This window comes from Sus scrofa, chromosome 1 (assembly GCF_000003025.6).
Source record: "Sus scrofa isolate TJ Tabasco breed Duroc chromosome 1, Sscrofa11.1, whole genome shotgun sequence".
Lineage (NCBI taxonomy): Eukaryota > Metazoa > Chordata > Mammalia > Artiodactyla > Suidae > Sus > Sus scrofa.
In genome coordinates, this window is record NC_010443.5 from 273,497,625 (window position 1) to 273,504,282 (window position 6,658).

At 56.7% G+C, this 6,658-nt stretch overlaps 1 long non-coding RNA gene across 2 annotated transcripts; it reads left to right on the forward strand.

Moving 5' to 3' along the window:
- On the forward strand, positions 633 to 5,071 carry LOC100628140. 2 transcript variants are annotated; one of them, XR_002338152.1, is made up of 3 exons: positions 633 to 743; positions 1,003 to 1,056; positions 1,339 to 5,071. It is a non-coding gene; the product is annotated as an uncharacterized LOC100628140 (long non-coding RNA). The 2 variants fall into 2 exon arrangements; XR_001303119.2 differs by having other exon boundaries at positions 645 to 1,056.

Sequence of the window (6,658 nt, forward strand, 5' to 3'; positions counted from 1 at the left end):
CCTATTCGCGTATGATTTAAATGCTTTGAATTGCACTGAAACCGATTTCAGGAGTCAGTTTTGGTCGATGTTGTGTCCTGGTCAGGAATGTGCATTCGACAGCGCTGGGTTCCATGTTCTATGAATGTCATTTACGACGACTTTCTTAATTAGCCTTGGGGAAAACCGTAAAAATGAAACTTCAGTAAGGAAAAGGACAGATACCAAAGGAGAGCAGTACTGGAGCATGATTTGGAGGTGGGGTGCAGGAGACAGACCTAATTCCCACGGCCGACTCGGGGTGGGTGACATGGGAGAGTCGAGACCTGTGGTCGAGAGTGTACGCCCGGGACAGCACTGAATTATTGCAAACAATTGTATCGATTATTAGGGTCAAGGAAGCTAACACGGCAACAGCGACAGCAGCGGAAGGAGGACGCAAGCAGCGACACAAAGCTGCGGTCAATAACAGGCTGAGACCAATAGTAACGGCGGGAGGACAACGGCTGGACGCCCCGCCCCGCCCCGCCCACGCCCCGCCCCGTCCCCCGCCCCGCCCCGCCCCGCCCCGCGGAGCGGTCGATCGCTCCGGCTCGTGGCGCCGGCCTGCCCGGCCTCGGCGCTCGGCTCGGCATGCCTGCGGCGCTGCCATGGAGACGCGGACCCGCGGCCAGCTGGCACCGCCCCGTCGGGCGGCCAGCGCATCCCTGAGGCCGCACCGCGCGGGTGGCCCGGGCGGCGACGACGGGGGCGGGGGGGCGCGGGTTAGGTGACGGGGGCGGCGTTGGGGGAGGGCGGGATGCTGGGGAGGCAGTGGGGGCGTGCTGTGGGGGCATCCTGGGCGTGGGCCGGTCCACCGGGGGTTCAGCGGCCGCGGGTAGTGGGAACGGGGCTGGGCGACGGGGCACAGGCCACACGCAAGGAGAAGTGAGCTTGCTTGGCTGCGAAAGCATGGGGCGGGGGGCAGCTGTGGATGCTGCGCTGTTTGGGTTTTGCCTGACGTCATTTTTCTTTCTGGTCCAGCGGCCTCCCGGATGCTTGCGGCAGAAGGCGCTGGTGTACCCCTATCATGGGCAGGTCAGTTCTGAGCCCCGCGACCCGTGCCCTGTCGGATCCAGATGCTAACACCCCAACAAGCCTTTCCCCCAGATCCCCCAGTTCTTAGCCAATAAAAGATCTGGGATTGAAGCACCTACCCCTTAAACCCAGTCCCAGGGTCTGCCTCACCAGGGCGCCCTTGAAGTGGTGAAATGTGTTGGTAGCTGGGCTTAACGCTCTTATCCCCAGAGCGTTGAGAACCTGCTGTTGCCACCATGGCCCTTTCCTCCCCAACATGACAGCGTGTTCATTTCTTTGTAGCAACCCCTTGGGAAGAGCTGAAGACCAGCCAGGGGAGAGGGAAAAAAAAAAAGCACAGAACACATGCTGGTTCCAGATTCCTGGCAAGAATCAGAGCGCCTGTGCTGTGCTGAAAGCCGGCCCAAGCACAGAGCAGCAGAGGCCACTTGGAGCAGCTGCTGTCGACTTCCGCCTCGCTGGACAGCATCCCTTCAGATCCATCTTTTCAAGTTAAGCGGTCCAAGGGGTGGTATCAGAATTGCAGTGGACACCTGACAAGACCCCCCCCCCCCAGGAGGGTGCATTGTCCTAATAAAGGGCATACCTGACTGTCCCCAGGAAACTGTGGCCAGGACACTGCTGATCTGCTTGCTGTCATCTCTCGTGTGGTTCTTGGGTGTCTCTTCAGAACATGCTCCGAGGCTCCTCTTACGTTTCCCTGCAAAGAACCCTTGTAAGGGGGCTGCCTACACATGGCCTGCATCTCTCGTTTCTACCACTGAGTTAGGTAAGGCATCCTCAAGCCCCACAGCTGAAAAACTTATTCGTGTGTCCACTGCAAAGCCACCGACTGTCCACGAGGCCTGGCTCAGAGGCCTCCCTTGCAGAAGGGAGGTTCCGCCAGTGATGAGCGGGCGCGTCCCGCTGGCAGAGAAAGCTCTGTCTGAAAGCTATGCCCGGCTTCGATACAGAGACACCTCCTTGCTCATTTGGCAACAGCAGCAGCAGAAGTTGGAATCTGTGCCACCTGGGACGTACCTGAGCCGGAGCCGAAGCATGTGGTACTCTCAGTACGGGAACGAGGCCATCCTTGTCCGGGACAGAAACAAGCTGGAGGTCTCCCGGGACACGGGCCAGTCCAAGTTTTGCTCTGTTATGTAACTTCTGGTGTGAAAAGCGAGCCCAGGCGCCGCCCTGTCTCCACCTCCAGCCCTTGCCCGGAGGTCCTGGCTGTGAACGTGAAGGCTGAGCTGCAGCGGAAGGACCCCAGGATGCCAGGGATGGCGCCCCAGCCCATTTGCAGTCGGGGTGACTGGTGGACTTGGCTTCTGGCCTCCATTTTGAGCTTCCGGGCGCTGCGGGCACAGCCCAGGCTGGGGCACGACGGGATGCCACTCTGCTTATGCTTCCAAATAAAGCAAGCAAGAGGGACGTCCAGTCACACAACCTTTTCACATTCTTACAGGTTGTTTTAGCGTCCGCTCTGCCTGGTACAGAATGGGTCAGGGGACTCCCCGTCGTGGCTCCGTGGTAACGAACCTGACCAGGATCCATGAGGATGAGGGTTCAATCCTTGGACCCCCTGAGTGGGTGGAGGATCCGGCATTGCCGTGAGCTGTGGCGTAAGTTGCAGACGTGGCTTAGATCTGGCGTGGCTGTGGCTGTGGTGTAGGCCAGCAGCTGCAGCTCCAATTTGACCCCTAGCCTGGGAACGCCCATATGCCACGGGTGCGGCCCTAAAAAGACCAAAAAAAAAAAAAAAAAAAAATGGGTCAGACCTAGAAAAGGCTGAGGAAACTGGCATCCTGTATGGTCGAACACCCATTTGCAGGACCAGGATGGGTTTACCTTAAATGGTCAGCAGCAGCATTTCAGCGGGAACTCGGTGGCACTTGAATTCTGAGTCTCGCTACCAAACGATCACTGTGTGTGACCCACCATGATGGCTTCTGTAACCAGCTTTCTCATGCTTGAGGCTTGTGGGCAAATGCATCCCAAAGCATTAAGGAAACCCGAAACTATTAAGTTACACATCCGCTGCTTGCATTAATGCCAGATTTAATCAGAGGCCGAGACACTCTCCGCCAGCGGTGTTTCAGCCTCCGCCCGGAGCCGGCAGCTCCCGGCCACGTGCGGTGTTGGATGTGTGTTGACTAGTATCTCACACAGGCCTCCTCGGCCCACCTGTGTGGGCAGATTTATGAGTCATTTTTTACAAGGATTTGCTGGCTGCGGTAATTCAAGTCTGTGTGGCAGGGCAAATGTGCAATGTCTCTTGTCAAAGCAGAGTTTTGTTTCCTTTTTTTTTTTTTTTTTGGCTTTTTGTTTTGTTCTGGTTTTTTTGGCCGCCCAGTGGCACGCAGAACTCCCAAGCCAGGGATCAGATCCGAGCCACAGCCATGAACTAAGCCACAGCAGCACCCGATCCACTGTGCCGGGCTGGGGATCAAGCCTGCGTCCCAGCACTCCCGGGCCACTGCCGATTCTGTTGGGCCACAGCGGGAGCGGAGTTTTCTAAATAAATCTCCCATAGGGGCCTCTTTCCTTCCTCTTTTATCTGTTTGTCCACAACCTAACTTGGCTCTCAGGTATTTTTTTTAATAACAGTAATATCTAACGATTGCCGAAAGCCCCAATGCAGAAACGTGCCGAGCACCGTGGCAGTGAGCAGCTTGGCAGATGCAGATGCAATCAGTTCCAGAGGCGGCGTCCTGCACACACGGCTGGTTCTGTGACTTTCCTTGCTCAGCTGTGCAGATGGGACACTTACATCGCACCTTGAATGTCTGTCTGGTCAGCAGCGCTCCTGTGAGCCCGCAGGTGGGTGGGCAGAGACCTCCGTGCCATCCAGGTACAGAGCATGTCCTGAGCTGCACGATGCCAGCTGGTTGGCAGACAGCCTCCAGGAGGCCACTGCTGGGTCCGACCGCATCCGCAAGGTCACGTGTCCGGCCGGAGCCTGGTCCTGGCTGATGGAGCCTCAGCCAGCTCGCTGCCAGAGCCTCAGCCAGCTCGCTGCCTCACGTCGCGAGGCTGGAGGGCAGGTTTCCCTTCAGCACCGCCGGGAGGTGAAGGGGGAACCCGGGCCCGTTTAGAGTCAGGCCTCTGCAGGAAAGGCTTGCCCCGTCCAGGCGCCCTGACACTGGAATCCCCCGGAGATAACTGTTGTCAGCATCTCTGCAGCCCTTCAAGTCCTGCTTGGGAAGAAAGCAAGCTGCTGAGGCTTATCTGGAAAGTTTGTACTGCACACTCACAGCCCCTCGGATTAACCTAAAACGCGCAGAGGCGCTGGCCACTGTCTGCACTGGTCAGGTGTACAGGTGGCCGATGTGCCCCAGGCTGCTGGCAGCCAGCTGGCACTAAGCTGCCTAGCATGCAGCAAGACCCCGTCTGCCCCGAGGAAGCCTGGGCTGGGGCCGGGGACTCCAAGATGGACGCAGCTCAGTCCCTGTCCTCGGGGAGCTCAGCCTGGGGGGTGGGGGGGCAGGGGTCTGGTCCAGGAGGATGCGTGCTTGGGGAATTGAGGAGGGTGTGCTCAGGCCTGGGGCCGGGCAGAACCTTCACAGGTCAGCAATGGGGCGGGGGGGGGGGGGTCGGGTCTGAAAGCACAAGAAAAGGCACAGAGAGGCACCTCTTTTTTTTTTTTCCTTTTATTATGAAAACAAAACAAATGCCCCAGGAGCAGGGTCCATGATTACCAGAAACATCAAAGAATACTTTCTACCATTTTTATTCTGTTGTGTTGAGGCCAGCATTGCAATAAACAAGCTAAAACTACTTACATTGGACTCATTTTCAGTAACTGACATTTACAGGAATATACTAGAAACGGCACTAAAAAGTTTAAGAAAAGTTACGGTAAACTCGCATGCACATCATACAGAAAAGTAACATTTTAAATATAAAAAAGGAAACCTTCTCAGAAGCGTTCTGCCAGAGTTAAGGAACAGCGCTACCCGGGATGGAACGAACCCTTTATCGTGGGTGGTGTGTTTCCCCCCCCCGACTGTCAAAAGATGTGGAAATTGCAAAAGAATAAGAACAGAAGCAAACAAAGGAACCGGATCTGAACAGTTGGTGAGCAAGATGAGCGAGCCAGGGTCTCTGGGATTCGGTTGACAGCCGAGGCTGCTCCGTGGCCTCCAGGGATCAGCGGTGTTTCAAAGCCATCTCCATGTCCCGCACGAGGCCGACCTACCCACCCCTTGTGGGTTCCTTCCCCTAGAGAGGCTGCCTCCGGCTCTCGGCCCTAGAGCCACCCTGCCTGTCCGAGGAGGAGAGGTGCAAACAGCAAACACCACCCCTCCTGCGGATTCAGGGGGCTGAGGAGCGCCTCCCCCCACCACACACACTTTGAAAGCAGCTTGGAAGTCTGGACAGAAACCCTGACAACACTGCAGCACCAACGAACCACGATGGCTCAGCCCGGACCCAGCCCTCGGTAGCATCGAAGCCAGCGGGTCTGTCAGATGGAAGGAGCCAGGACCCGCGGATAAGGAAACGCCCACGGGGCTGAGCTCCGGGGCTCGAGCTCCCCCCTGATCCCAGGGGAGCCCCAGCACCTCAGGGCCCCTCGGCTGGAGTCTGTCCCCCAGCCGCCTGCACTGCCCAGGAGCCACCCTGCTTCGGGACCTGGCGCGCTCCTGCCGCGTGTAGCTCCGCTCAGAGGCTCTCGATTCCATTAAAGATCTGCTTAGAAAACACCTTTCAAAACAGGGCGACTTTAAAAAACGCCAAGTTTAAAATCCATGGACTTAAAAAAAAAAATCATATAAACAAAATGAAAAGTTGAACACACTGGCTCAAAACTCACCGAATGTCAGAATCACCAGCAGTAAGAAAAACGGTCACCCACTCCCCACGGCCTGGCCGAGTTCTCCCACCCATCAAAGGTATCCTTGGCCAGAAGGGTGGGTGGCATCGAGTCGATGTTATGGTTTTTAGACAGAAGGGTGAGTCGATTTTATGATTTTTAGACAGTGCCACCTCCTAGGATACCCACGGCTGCTGCTGGCAGGAAGAGCGCGCCACCCAGGCTCCACCCAACCCCGCCTCAGCGAGGTCCTCAGAGAGGGGCCTGGAGGATGCCCGGGGCCGGCCGCTTCTGTGCCAACGGGAAAGCAGGGAGCCCGTGTGGCCTCCGGGGAGGGAACCCTCTGCTGGGGCCAGAGGGGCTTCCACCCAGAAGACGGGAGAAGGCCAGGGAGCGCATGGCCAGGCCACTGCCGGCCGGCTGGAAGACCCCGCCAGGCAGTGGGGGCCACACCCCTCCCCAGAGACCGGGGGTGGGGTGGGGTGGGGGGGTGCCCTACCCTGGGCCCTGGCATTCCTGGCCAAAACCACACCGCTCAGAGCTTAGGCGGGCAGCATGGTGCACCCCTGGCCCTCAAAGGCCATATGGCGGCCTCTGGAAAAAACAAACCCCAAACATAACCTTCTGTTAAACTCTGTATATTATTATTATTATTATTTTTTTACAATAGAAAGTTAAAAATCAAGACTTAGATTTACTTACTATACATTTTTTTTTCTCTCAGATTACAAAGTTTATATTATATAACTGGGGGTCCCTACATTGAATTATTTTTCAAACAGTCCTAAAGAGACCAGAAGCGAATAC